This window comes from Artibeus jamaicensis, unplaced genomic scaffold (genome assembly GCF_021234435.1).
Source record: "Artibeus jamaicensis isolate MK-2021 breed Jamaican fruit bat unplaced genomic scaffold, CSHL_Jam_final contig_1028, whole genome shotgun sequence".
Taxonomy (NCBI): Eukaryota; Metazoa; Chordata; class Mammalia; order Chiroptera; family Phyllostomidae; genus Artibeus; species Artibeus jamaicensis.
In genome coordinates this window covers 6,472,426-6,487,068 of record NW_026521201.1, presented here as the reverse complement: position 1 = coordinate 6,487,068, position 14,643 = coordinate 6,472,426, and the positions used below count along the sequence as shown (strand labels likewise).

General features: G+C 38.7%; 1 protein-coding gene and 1 pseudogene across 12 annotated transcripts in view; one reads left to right on the top strand and one right to left on the bottom strand.

Annotated features, from left to right (window-relative positions):
- ERC1 (ELKS/RAB6-interacting/CAST family member 1) overlaps positions 1-3,299 on the bottom strand; it is a 616,103-nt gene extending 612,804 nt beyond the window's left edge. For 7 of the 12 annotated variants that reach the window (XM_053662623.1, XM_053662620.1, XM_053662638.1 and 4 more), the window contains exon 1: positions 2,863-3,298. The gene's annotated coding sequence lies outside the window, so the exon portion shown is untranslated. The other 5 variants (XM_053662631.1, XM_053662633.1, XM_053662646.1 and 2 more) reach the window with 3 other exon arrangements.
- Positions 3,300-7,110: 3,811 nt separating this feature from the next.
- LOC119045236 (heterogeneous nuclear ribonucleoprotein A1-like) lies at positions 7,111-12,791 on the top strand (annotated as a pseudogene).
- Positions 12,792-14,643: the final 1,852 nt, after the last annotated feature.

The following is a 14,643-nucleotide window of genomic DNA, read 5'->3' as shown; positions in this document are numbered from 1 at the left end:
AGGATATCACAATAATAACCAGCAAGTGACATTTCTTGAAAAAATAAATTGTAGAGTTTTTACTAATTCAAAATGTATATGCACCCCTGTGTTCACTGCTGCATTATTTACAATAGTCAAGATTTGAAAGCAGACCAAGTGCCCATCAGTAGATGAACGGATAAAAAAGCTGTGGTCCACTTACACAATGGAATATAACTAGGCTGTAAAAAGGGGGGCAATCTTACCCTTTGCGACAGCCTGGAATGACCTGGAGAGTATTTTGCTAAGTGAAATAAGAGCCAGTCAGAGGAAGACAAATACTATGTGATTTCATTCATATGTGCAATCTAATAAACAAAATAAACTAACAAAACAGACAAAAGACTCATAGAGAACAGACTGACAACTTCCAGAGGGGAAGGGGGTTCGGGGGCTGGGTGAAAAAGGTGATATGGGGGGGGGGGGGGGGGGCTGGGATGGGAGTAAAAGACATTGGACAGTAAGTTTTTAAAAAAAGAAAAGGTGATATGATTAAGCACAGACACACAAAAGGAAGAAAACCCTCAAAGACACAGACCACAGTATGGTGATTCCAAAGGGAAAAGGGGGCTGGGGGGAGATAGAAGAGGATAAAGCAGGAATAAATGGTGATGGAAAGAGACTTGACTTGGGGCAGTGAACACACAATACACAGATAATGTATTATAGAATAATATATCTTAAACCAACATAATGTCATTAACCAATGTCACCCCAATAAATTCAATTTTTAAAAATGTAGGGGTTTTTTTTAGGCATAAGAAATTCTAAAGAGAAACAGATAACTTCTACCTTTACACTGTCCCCAAATCATTTGATTTCATTCCCACAAGGAGAAGAATCACATCCTACTGTCAGCCATGCAAGTGTCATTTAGCAATACACATAGTTTCACCTGGAATCTTCACATTTGTTCCCATATGTACCTAATTAAATCAAAGTATAATATAAAACCAAACACTAAACATGTGAATTTAAAATTTTCCTCCTAAGTAACTAATCCAAAATCAAAACTATTCATTATACCAACTTATAATTTGATCTATCTGAATAGAGGTTAATTAAATTTTTTATTTATAATTACAATTGGACCACGCCCTTTCTCTCATAGCTATTGTATCATCTGTTTCTTATAAGTCTCTTCAAGCAGATGTATTTACCAGAAGATAACAGTCTGCTCATTAAGTAGGCATGTTAAAAAAGGCAAGGATCTGCAAGCACTTCCCTGGCTATGTTCCCAAATAAATTGAGTAAGCCTTGGGAAAGTCACTGCCTAATTTCTATCTCGTGATGGTTTCTCTTCCTCCATTAATGAATTATTGAGAGTCATGGCTACTTCCATCCATTACATAATACATGTCCATCACAGGACCTGTTTCTTGACAAGAAACAGCTTAGAACACTGGTAGGTAAGACTGGTGAATACTGTAATCTCACAAGGAGCAGAAATGCAGAAAAGAAGATTCTGATTTAATGTGCTAAATTGTGAAACACTGATGTGAAGAACACTGAATACTGTTTACTTTTAGTATTATCTCCCTATAAAGTGACAGGAACATGCCCCCAAAATGTTATTAAAGAGCACTTTAAAGCACTTGACTAGAAGAACATTTCTCAGAAATTGAGGGGTCTACTGGAGAGAAAAAAAAAACTATTTCGCTTCATTTTTAAAGTATTTGACAGAGAAATCTACAATTGAGAAATAACAATAATAGTGTTGAACAAAAATGAATAAATGTCAAAATTGTTTGGTCTATTTTTTAAAAAGCTGTTAAGGACAGTTGGGCTTTAAAGCATTTCAGCATTGTTCATATACAACAAGACTGTTGAAGTTGTTCATTTTATCTATCCGAAGCAGTCAACCTTGACAATCAACTGCAACTATTACTCAGAAAAGTGTCTTCCAAAGCAACCACCTGATTCTCAGGCCTTCTCTTAAGGGGCCAAGACAGAGCTTGTAAATGTAGTGAAAGAGATCTTTTCGACAACAAAAAAAGACTGGAAGGTAACCAAAAGTGTAATGAGACCTATTTCCCTAACATTGCTACCTGAATGAAGTTCTTGAAGGGTGCAAAACTTCAAACCCACCCACGCTCATAATTCACTCACTGAGGCAAAAGCCGAGAATTCTCTTCTCATCCCGTCAGGAAGAAAAATAACCAAAACCCTAAAGTAGAAATGTGAGACCTAGTGCAGTAGTTTCTCCAACTGCCTCAAAGGCAACATTACAGCCCATCTTCCTTTTTAAATACAACCATTCATCTATCTTACCATTTCCCAGAAGTAAAAAAATAAAAAAGAATCCTCATCATCTTCAAAATTCTACCTCAACCACCCAAACCCTGGCCCGCACCCCAGCCTATGCATGGCTTCCCAATTTCTCCATCTCGCCACCACCTCGCCCCGACCTCGTCCATAACATCATTTCTCATTAACCTTTCACCATCGCTTCTCCAAGTGACCAGAGCATCTCCCACCTACCACCGCTCGCCCCGGGTTACCCAAATCTATAGCCTCCGCTCCCGCCCAAACGCGGAGCTCGGTTGGGTGGAGCCAGTTGGTGGGCTGGGGTGGGTAGAGACTGGTAGAGATCGATTGAGGGTGGGGTCGCCCCTCCCTGGACTTCCCCACCCCCTCCCCGCGGCCAGGGCAGGGACAAGAAGGGGAGGAGGTCCTGAAGCCTCACCTACAGCTCCGCCCCTCCCCGGGGTCGCGCTGCCCTGCCCTAGCCAGGGCCGTGTGGAAGAAGCAGGGTACGAAAAGGCAAAAAAGGGCCAGCGACAGACTGGAAGCTCTAGGTTCCGCCCGACTTCCCAGCTGCCGCCACCGCGGCCGTCTCACCCTGCTCAGGGTTGCTGTTGCTGTTACCGCCGCCCCCGCCGCCGCCGTCGCCACCGCCACCACCGCCACCAAAGCCACAGCCACAGCCACAGCACAGCCCGGGGCCCGCGACGTCACTGAGACCCGCCCCCTGCGCGAGACACCTAGCCCCGCCCCAAGGCTTCGATACTCCTGACGTCCGGAGCTCCGCCTTCCCCCTGCAAGTCCACCACGCTTCCCCGCGTTTTCCGTGAGCGCGTTCCCGTAGCTTGCAGGCCTCCGACCGCTTCCAGGGAGAGGCGGGTTAAGCCCAGGAAGCGAAGGTGACTCAGACTCCGGCGGTGGCTCAGCACTGAAGCTGAGTCACAGGCGCTGGACGTCCACACGTACACACCCACATACGTCGACCCTGCGGCTGAGGGAGCGCAGAGCCCGAGCCGGCTCGGAAAAGCGGCGGTAGGTGGGAGCTAGGAAAGGCGGAGTTTGTCTCCTTCTGCTTGCCGTAGTAAGTGGACCAACCGGCAGAATCGGTCCCAAACCTTACAGTCGCCCCACCCCCGCCTCGGTGGGGCTCGTTACACAACTCCGGAACCGGTGCCAATATAGGGAGTAGCTCGAAGTGGTAATGGTGCGTTCCCACCTGCTCTCTCAGGACCTCAGTGGGCATCTTGTGTCCTAGGGAAATTGGATTTTCCCCCACCCTTAGCTTTCACGAAATGTGCCTCCTAAAATAGTAATATGATCTGAGACTTGGCCTTGGGGAAAAATCTTAAGTGTCGCAGGAGACCGTCGCCTGTGTAGGTCATTTTCCTGTAGTGGTTCTGACGCAAGGGAAGAGCGTGGGCAGAGATTAATGTCCACGTGCAGTCCTTCCGATGTGCTAGGTATTGTGTGCTACGTTGTCTTTCTTTGTCCTCACAACCGCAAGGCTTGTCTGCCGGACAATTGGTATTTTAGGCAACCCAGTGTTCCTGTACTGCACCGCAATCCGGTTTCATTTGCTGGAGCCTTGCAAAGAGGATAACTGCACCCACTAATTTAAAGATGTGGGTAAGCTATCTCTAAACCAAGAACGTAAGAGCGATGTGAACAATATTTATTCCCAACCTTCTAGTGTTTATTAAAAGAATTGGAAATGCCCTTGAAAGTACAATCATTTTACCCCTACTCACTCTCCACCACTACAACTAACCAGTTTACACCTCATAAAGCCCGAACATTTTCCCGTCTCTCCTCAGTACTTACATTCAATCATTCACCAAATTCTGGTTCATCCTGCTCTCTAATTGTTTCTTCCCATGATCCTTTTTGCAGTTCCCCATCTTACTGTATAGTCGCCACCTTCAGTACATTCAGCATATGTCTACCAATTGATAAGACTGCCAAATAAGAATCCTAAAACATTTCATTTTCTTGGAAATCTGGCTATTTACCCAGGAAAAGTAATCATTTGACTGTTTTTCGAAAGAGCTGAATAGCTTTCTAGTTTCCATTTTGGCACTCTACTTATGTTACTTTGGAAAATCACTCTACTTCTGGGTCCTACTCTTCTTCACTGTAAAATGGGGTGTGAACTAGACGTCTTGAGATCCATCATATCCCTAAAAATGTGTAGATCTGGAGAGTTAAGATGCTAAACACTAAGTTATATAAACACAGGAATATTGTCTATCACAGGCTGAGAATTTTGTTGTTTTTGTGTCTTGTTTCTGTCATTACACTTGTTGTTTTTTCTTATTTCCTACTCTGCCCCTGATATTTTTTTAAACCAACATTTAGAATTTGTTTATTAAAGCTGACTGAGCACATAAATTCATTGCCTCTTCTTCCTGAGACCCCATTAAAATACTTATAAAGCAATAAAAAAGTCATGCAAACCCATACAAAATAAACAATGGGAAGGGAGCCCTATCTTTTTTAAATTTTGTACACTAAAAGTAAATGCAGTCTAACTAAACAAATGGAGGAAACCATACTGTGTTATAGGTGCACAGGTTGCTGCAGCCAAGAAAGGGACCCATCTGCCAGAAGTGATTTAGAGAGACTGAATTTAGAGACACAAGAGAGCAAGAGTGAGAAGCAGGGCTGAAACACAGGAAAACTAAATAAAGGTCTGTATGTGGAATAGCACAATAACTAGGCATTTATCCCAAGCTAAAAATCAATAGTTCTCGCAATCTCTGGGGAGGAACTTGGGCAGTTATTAGAGCATTTATGACTAAGAGTAAAGCATTCTTCATTCTGGTAGGCACAATAGCCCATTTCCTGCCTATGCAATCTGGAGTGAACTTGTAAAAGATGGCAGAATCCTCTTTAAGTTCACAACATTCCTAATCAGCATTCCAACTACCTCATCTTAGTATGAACAAACAACTAAGGATTATTAGATAGTTAAGGGAAGTCTCCAACTTGATGGGAAGGGGGAAAACAAACAAATGTATACAGTACATTTAATTTCTATATTTTAAAGAAAATAGAAATTCACAAATTGTGAGAGAAAGTATCAGAATTTACAACAAAACTCTTTATAAAGTACTCATGTCAGTTAACAGAAACCATGACCCGCTCAAATATCAAAGCCTAACTTACCCAATATATATATTAAAAATTAAATATAATAAAATCTTCATTATCAAAGCCTTACTCTGGATCGAGAAAACCAACACTAGTTCGCAGCACTCTAACAACTGAAGGTTGAGTTGCACAGAATGTAGTGTCTGTTACTCTGTGCAAGAATATTGTATTGGTAATAAAGTTCCTTACCTCACCGGAGCTCTGTGTTCTAGATGAGAATAAAACAGCATAAGTCATAATTTCTCATGCATATAAATTTAGGTGGCTATAGACAAAAATTAATTCCCCAGATCTATTTTCTAATTTTCTTTGAACATGTATCTGAAAAACATTTGGATATGCAATAAAATTGCATCATAATAAAAATTAAAAATTAAAGAAAAAGAAAATAGAGATAGTCAACCCAACAGGCCTAATACTACAAGAGAAAGAAAACAAAGTAAATAAAAGGTGGAAAATTATCTCAAAAATAATGGAAGAAAATTTCCCAGAGCTGAAAGCGTTCACTAGTACAAAGCACAAATAGGGAAGAAGAAAAACACCCAACCCTGGGAAGTAGTATAACTAAAGATAAAGAGAAGATACTAAATTTTTAAAAAAAGGGAAAAAAGTGACCGAGCTGGCATTAGAATTCTCACCAGCTGCACTAGATATAAGAAGATAATAGACAAAGGCCTTCAAGTTTCTGAGGGAAATATTTCTTGAACTTCAAATTCTTAGAAAAAAAGTTAATTTAAAAACTCTTTCTGCTAAAGTATTATTAAGTAAAAGCAGAATGAAAATATTTTCAGATATGCAGAAGCTCATGAAGTTAAACTTCCACATACTCTTTTTTAAAAGAGTTACTTGAGCCCTGGCCAGGTAGCTCAGTTGGTTGGAGCCGTTGTCCCATGTACCAAAAGGTTAAGGGTTCAGTCTCAGTCAGAGCACAGTTTATGAGTTCCATCCCCAGTCAGGGGGTGACCAAAAGGCAACTAATCCATATTTCTCTCTTATATCTCTCTCTCTCTCTCTCTCTGTCTCTCTCTCCACCCTGTCCTCCACCCCTCAAATCAATAAACGTATCCTCACTTAAAAAAAAAAGTTTCTTGAAGATGTGCTCAAACAAAATGAGATAGGAAATACAATATCTGATCACATATAGGAGTCACTACATCTAATTCAGGAACTCCCAAGTCCTAGGCTAGATTGGAATGAAAGGATAGGAGTTCTGGAAGAGAAATCTGGAAAAGGGAGAATTTGACTTGAATAGTTAATTACAGTGAAAGAAAACTTAGAAAATGCTGCTTTCTGGAATTCACATTTTAGATTCAACCTATTGATTAATTATAATCTTGCTATAGTTAAGGTATAGTTTATAACTTAAATGAATGTTAACTCTGTACCCTAACATTAACCCATATTCCCCTCCTTCTCCACTCTCCCACTCTTCACTCCTGGCAACTTCCCTTCTACTTTCTGTTTCTATGAATTTGGGAAGATGAGAAACTTCTGGAGATGATGGTGGTGATAATTGCAGATCATTGTTGACATACTTAACTCCATACAACTGTACACTTAAAATTGTTTAATGGTAGATTTTATATATATTTTACAATTAAAATTTTCTTAATCTTTTGTACTTCAAAGACAGGTTTTTGACTGAATTGTGGTCCTTCAAAATTCCATGCTCTTTTCCAAAAAGGTAAGGTTCCAAAAGGTTTCAAGTTGGTGAATACGTGAAGGTGTGGGGAAAGTGGTGAGCCTACAGAGGTTGTGGAAGACCTGCACCCTTTTCCCATTCTTTGCTCTATGCATCTCTTCCATTTGGCTTTCCTTCTTAAAAAACCAGTAATCTAGTAAGTAAACTGTTTCTCTGTGTTCTCTAAACCACTCTAGCAAAATAATTGGACCCAAGTGGAGGGTAATGAAAACCTCTGACTCATAGCCAGTTGTTCAGGAATACAGGTAACATCCTGAAGTTGTGATTGGCATCCTGAGTTGGAGGAGAATCACTGGAGCTTCCAGGTGGTAGCCAGTTGGTCAGAAGCACCAGTAACAACCTGTACTTGAAAATGGCATCTGGAGGCAGAGAGTGCAGTGTTATAGGACCTGTGGTATCTGAGGCCATCTCCAGATAGAGTGCCAGAACTGATTTGAATTTAGGACACCCAGCTGGTGTCTGGAAAATTGCTCCTTGGTAGTGTAGGAAAACCCACTACCCTCCTCACTCCTAGGTGTATACCCAAAAGAATTTAAAACATGTCCACACACAAAAAACATAAAAATGTAGATGTGAATATTATGACTGTGGAAACTAATCATGAATAAATTACCCCCAAAATATAATTTTAAATAGATTTCTGTCTTGCAAAAAAATAAAGGAATTGTCCTCCAAGATTCTGGCTTATAAAAAACAAATATTTATTTCCCACTGAGCTGGAAATCGACAGCTGAAAGAACTGGCAGTCAGCTGCTGTGGCTATGCTCTAGGTACAAGTCAAATTCAAGTCAGTTCTACATGTCTCACATTCAAGGACCTGGACTAAAGGGCCAGGAGTCACCTGGGTTATATTTTCCTCATGGTGGAAGGCAAGCAAACAAGTCTAAGCCACAAATATTCATTTGAAGCCTCACTCATATGTATCATATGTCCTGTGTGCTTGCATTGCACAAACTAAAGGAAGCCACAGGGCCAGGTCCAACATAATGGTGTGGGAAAATATACTCTTCTCAATGAATAGATAAAGAGAAGAAAAAAGGGAAGGAAAAAACATGCCATTATCTTTAAGAAAACTTTCTAAAAATTGTGCATACTACTTCAGCTTATATCCCATGGTAAAAGCTTAGTTCATGGTCAATCCTTGCTCAAGGAAAAATTGGAAATTTCATTATCGTGGATGGTCATGTACCCAGTTAAGATTAGGAAGTTCTATTACTATAATAAGGAGGAAATGGCTATTGAGAGACACTTTACAATCTCTGCCACAAAATTCTAAAGAATTACTAAAGTTTAAAACATAATAAACACTTTAGAATGCATCTCAAGAACAAATGAAGTGGAAGATGCAGCTGAAGAAACTACCTGGAATGCGGCACAGAAAGACATAGAGATGAAGAAAGTTAGATGGCAGACAGAAAAGGTAATTTCCTAATTTAAATCTATTGAGAGTCACAGAAGGAGAATTGAGAAAATGAAAATAAACATATTCATATAATGGGTGAGGAATTTACCCAAACAATGAAAGGTATAAATTCACAGATCAGGAATCATTAAGAATACTGGGCAGGGTAAGTAAAAAGAAATTCAACCTAGATACATGGAGATGAAATTGAGAACATAAACAACAACACGTATTTTTTGACAATACATCTTAAAATCAGTTGTATATTAGTTTCCTAGGGCTGCTGTAACAAGGTGCCACGAAATGGGTGGCTTAAAATAACAGAAAAATACGTCTCACAGTTCTGGAGGCTAGCAGTCCAGTATCAAGGTGTCAGCAGGGCTCTGTTCCCTCTCTGATCAGTACTGAAGAATTCTTCCTTGCCTCTTGCTCTGTGATTTGCTAGCAATGCTTGTCATTCCTTGGCTTACAATGGGCAGCAATTTAGTCTCTGGTTTCATTATCACTTTGTGTGTCTGTGTCTCTGTGTCTCTTTTCCTCTTCTTATAAAGATACCAGTCATATTGGACTAAGATATTCTGGTACGGGTAGCCCATGGACACAGACAACAATGTGGTGAAGGCTGGGGGTGGGGGGACTGGGTGGAGGGCGGCAAAGGGGAGAAATGGGAGACATCTGTAATGGTGTCAATGATAAAAATAAAAAGTGAGAACATTGTAAGAATAAAAGCCTATATTCTGCAGTATGACCTTATCTTGACCAATATCTGTAATCACACTATTTCAAAATAAGGTCACATTCTTAGGTACTGGGAGTTAAGGCTTTAATATATCTTCTTGAAGGATACAATTCAACTCATAGCATCAGATAAATAATCAGCTTATTTACAAAGGAACAGTAATTAGACTAAGAGCAGACTTTTTAACACATGACAGAAGCCACAAGACATTAAAATAATACCTTCAAGTGCTGAAAGAAAATAACTGTCATCTTAGAATTGTGTATCTAGAAACCCTATTTTATAAGATCAAGGAAAAAGTAACAACTTTTCTTTTTTTAAACTGTGTATGAGACCCTGCAACCCTGCTGGCTACAGCACCATAACTAGCAGGGCCAGAAAGGAAACAGTTCTGTTTTGAGCAGGGGTAAAGGCAAGGCAGCACCTCACGACTACATTGTAAAGACATTTTCAAATAAACAAACATACAGCATTTATCACCAATTGATCTTCATTAAAAGAAAATATAAAGATATTTAGAAGAAAAATAATTCTTAAAAAAGTTCTAAAAGACAAAAAGTTTGTGATTAAAAAAATTAGCCAGCGTGGGGATATCCAAATATACATAGTTTGTTTACCCCAGCTGATGTGGCTCAGTGGATTGAGTACCAGCCTGCAAACCAAAAGGTCTCAGGTTCGATTTCCAGTGGGGGCACATGCCTGAGTTGTAGGCCAGGTCCCCAGTAGAGAACACACAAGAGGCAACCACACATTAATGTTTCTCTCCCTTTCTTTCTCCCCTCCCTCTCCTTTCTCTAAAAATAAATAAATAAAATATTTTAAAATAAATAAATAAATATGCATTATTTGTAACTACCCAAAATCTATCAAAGAAGAAATGATAAAACTGTTCCTATAATGAAGAAATTTGGTATTAAAAACTCTTCCTGTTAATAAAATCCAGTGTTTTACAGATCAGTTCTACAAAATATTCAGGAAACAATTAATTGCAAACATATTCCAACTCTTCCAGAGAATTTACAGAAAAAAATATATATATATACATTTATATATATGTGTATATATATATACATAATAAAAGAGAAAATGGTCCCACTCCACCTCATGTAGTAAAGTTAATGAATATTGATGCCAAAGCCAGACAAGAACAGTAAGAATATTAAATTATAGAGCAACTATACTCACAAAGAAATGTGTAAACATATAGTTAGCAAAAAAAAACAAATATAACAATGTATTTTAAAGAGTTTATTATAACTAAGTTGGGTTTACCCATATTTGTATACAAATATGATTTAATATTAGAAAATTAATCATTCTAATTCATCACATTAACATATTAAAGAAAACATATCAAAAGACAAAAAATGTTTATAAAATTCAATTCCCATTTATGATTTTAAAAGTTTTAGCAAAATAATTACAGAGGAGAGCTTTAATTTAATAAAAAGCTATTATTAACATGCCTATAGAAAACACTATCTTTAGTATAAAATCATTAAAAGCCTTAAAACATTCTTTTCAAAATCAGGAACAAGTGTGTGCTGCAGAAGGACAACTACATAAAGAAGCAACAAGAAGATAGACATCTGCAAGCCAAGGAAAGAAGCCTCAAAAGAAACTAATCCTGTGGACACTTCAGTCTTGGACTTGTAGCCTCTAGAGCTTTGAGAAAGTAAAGTTTTGTTGTTTAAACCAAAATAATTAAATAAATGAGGAACAAGACAATGTTATTATTAGTTTTTCCATTTAACATGTTATCATTGTCCTAACAAGAAAACTAATATAGGAAAAGAAATTTATAAGGATCAAAAAGGAAGAGACAAAATGTTATTGTTCATGAAAAATGTAATTATTATCTGTAGGGGTATTTTTTCTACACAAAAGAATTGATACACTAAACATTAAACTTAATGAAATTGTTTAGTGATGTATCTAGATACGAGATAAATATACAAAAATCAAGCATGTACTACACCCTGGTTATAGAGAGTAATTTTTTAGAAGATGACCAGAGAAAAAGATATGTAATGACCCATAAACATATGACAAAGATGCTCAACTTCAATTAAGATAAAATAAGTATAAATTAAAAATACAATGAAATATCATCTCTCATTATCCCCTGGCAAAAATTGAAAAGCTTGATAACACATGGTTGGTGAGATAGTGAGAAGTCACTCTCATACATTTGTTGCTGATGAAATTCTTGGAATATAAAATAATGCAATACCCTTTTTTGGCCAGTGGATGCTGCTGAGAAAGTGTTGATTTCTCTTCTCCTACAGTCATCATGTCTAAGTCAGAGACTCCCAAAGAATCAGGACAGGTACAGAAGCTCATTATCATAGGTTTGAGCTCTGAAATAACAGATGAGAGTCTGAGGAGCCATTTTGAACAATGGGGAACAATCACGGACTGTGTGGTGATGAGAGAGCCAAACACCAAGCACTCCAGAGGCTTTGGATTTGTCATATATGCCACTGTGGAGGAGGTGGGTGCAGCTGTAAATGCAAGGCCGCGCAAGGTGGGTGGGAGAGTTGTGGAACCAAAGAAGGCCGTCTCAAGAGAAGATTCTCCAAGACCCGGAACCCGCAACCATAAAAACGATTTTTGTTGGTGGTATTAAAAAAGACAGTGGAGAGCATCACCTAAGAGATTGTTTTGAACAGTATGGAGAAATTGAAGTGATTGAAATCATGACTAACCGAGGCAATGACAAAAGAGAGGCTGTGCTTTTGTAACCTTTGATGACCAGGACCGTGTAGACAAGATTGCCATGCAGAAATACTATACTGTGATTGACTACAACTGTGAAGTAGGGAAAGCCCCATCTAAGCAAGAGATGTCTAGTGCTTCATCCAGCCAAAGAGATCAAAGTGGTTCCAGAAACTTCAGAGGCAGTTGTGGAGGTGGTTTTCGTGGAATGACAACTTTGGTCATGGAGGAATCTTTAGCAGTTGAGGTGGCTTTGGTGATGGCAGTAGTGGGGGTAGATGTGCAGGCAGTAGGGATGGCTATAATGGCTTTGGTAATGATGGCAGCAGTTTTGGAGGTGGTAGAAGCTACAGTGATGTTGGCAGTTACAAGAATCAAACTTCAAATTTTGGACGAATAAAAGGAGGACATTTTGGAGAAGAAGCTCTGGCCCCTGTGGTTGTTGAGCCCAGTACTTTGCCAAGCCATGAAACCAAGATGTCTACCGTGGTTCCAGCAGCAGCAGCTATGGCAGTGCAGAAGGTTTTCATTACTGCCAAGAAACAAGCCTTAGCAGGGGAGAGGAGCCAGAGAAGTGACAGGGAAGCTACAGGTTGCAACAGATTTGTGAACTCAGGCAAGCACAGTGGTGGCAGGGCCTAGCTGCTACAGAGAAGACATGTTTTAGACAATACTCATGTGAATGGGCAAAAAATTCAAGAACTGTATTTGTGACTAATTACATAACAGATTATTTTTGCTTTTGTTCTGTGGAAAGTGCAAGGCTTTCCAACAAAGGGTTTTAATGTAGTTTTTTTTTTTGCAGCCATGTTGTTGATTGCTAAATGTAATAGTCTGATCATAAAATGGAATAAATATGTCTTTTTTTTTTAAATGTGCTGTGTAAAGTTAATCTACTATGAAGCCATCTTGGTAAATTACCCCAACAATATGAAGTTAGAATTCTTCGGATGGATGCCAGGTTCTATTTGAATTTATTTACAACCTGCTGGGGCACGTAAGCCATTGTCTTCAGAAACCTTGGTGTAGTTGAATTGATATGTAACTGTGCCCAAGCAGGTTGTAAGGGGTCACCCAAGCAGAGTCATGGAGTTTATTTGGTTATCAATAATCGTTGGCACACCCTATGCAATATCTAAATTAAATTATGGTACCACATAAAATTATACACGGAAATGAAGCTTGTGTATCATCCATTATCATGTGTAATCAATATATAATTTAATATCCTCTTGAAAAAAAAGTAAAATAGTGCAATACTATAGAGAAATATAAAATAGTGCAATACAATAAAGAAATGAAACTATAAAAAGAATGAAGAAGATTGCTATAGACTGATACGGAGTGACTTATAGAACATATAAGTGCAAAAGAATATATATGAGGTCTGTCCAGAAAGTATCCAGCCATGTAATACCAAAAAATAGAGACATTTATTGAAGAAGATACAAAATACAAGAAACATGGTACATGGGACAATGGCGTCTCAGTCCCCTTCAAAATAGGCACCTTGGAACCTCACACAATTCTCCCAATTGTCATCAGCTGCCCCACTGTATTTTATTTTTATTTTTTAATATATTTGATTATGCTATTACAGTTGTCCCATCCCCCCACTTTGTTCCCCTCTGCCTTGCAACCCACTCCCACCAAAATTCGCATGCCTTAGTTTATGTCCATGGGTCATACAAATAAGTTATTTGGCTTCTCCAATTTCTATACTATTCTTAACCTCCCCCTATCCATTTTGTACCTACCATTTACACTTCTTATTTCTAAAAGGTATCTACACCTATACCTTTTCCCCCATACTCTCTCCATCCCCTTCCCCACTGATAACTCTCAATGTGATCTCTATTTCTGTGATTCTGTTCCTATTCTAGTTGTTTGCTTAGTTTCTGTTTTGTTTCTAGTTCAGTTGTTGATAATTTTGAGTTCATTATCATTTTCTGTTGAAGGTTTTGATCATCTTCTTTTTCTCAGATAAGTCCCTTTAACACTTCATATAATAAGAGCTGGGTAATGATGAACTCCTTGAACTTGACCTTATCTGGGAAGAACTTTATCTGTCCTTCCATTCTAAATGATAGCTTTGCTGGGTAGAGTAATTTTGGATATAGGTCCTTGCCTTTCATGACTGTGAATACTTATTTCTAGCCCCTTCTTCCCTGTAAAGTTCCTTTTGAGAAATAACCTACTGTCTCCTTTCCTCTTGCTGCTTTTAAGTTTCACTCCTTATCTTTTACCTTGGGTAATGTAATTATGATGTGCCTTAGTGTGTACTTCCTTGGGTCCAGCTTCTTTGGGACTCTCACTTTCTGGACTTTCTGGAAGTCTATTTCCTTTGTCAGGCTAGGGAAGTTCTCCTTCATTATTTTCAAGTAAGTTTTCGATTTCTTCCTCTTCTCCTTCTGGCACTCCTATGATTTGATTTGAATGTTGAAACGTTTAAAGTTGTCTCAGAGGTTCCCAAACCTCTCCTCGTTTGTTTGAATTCTTGTTTCTTCATTCTGTCCTAGTTGAATGTTTACTTCTTCCTTCTGGCCCAAACCATTGATTTGAGTCCCAGTTTCCTTCCCCTCACTGTTATTTCCTTGTATAGTTTTCTTTATTTCACTTTGCATAACCTTCACTTTTTCCTCTTTTTCAACCACACTAAACAATTTC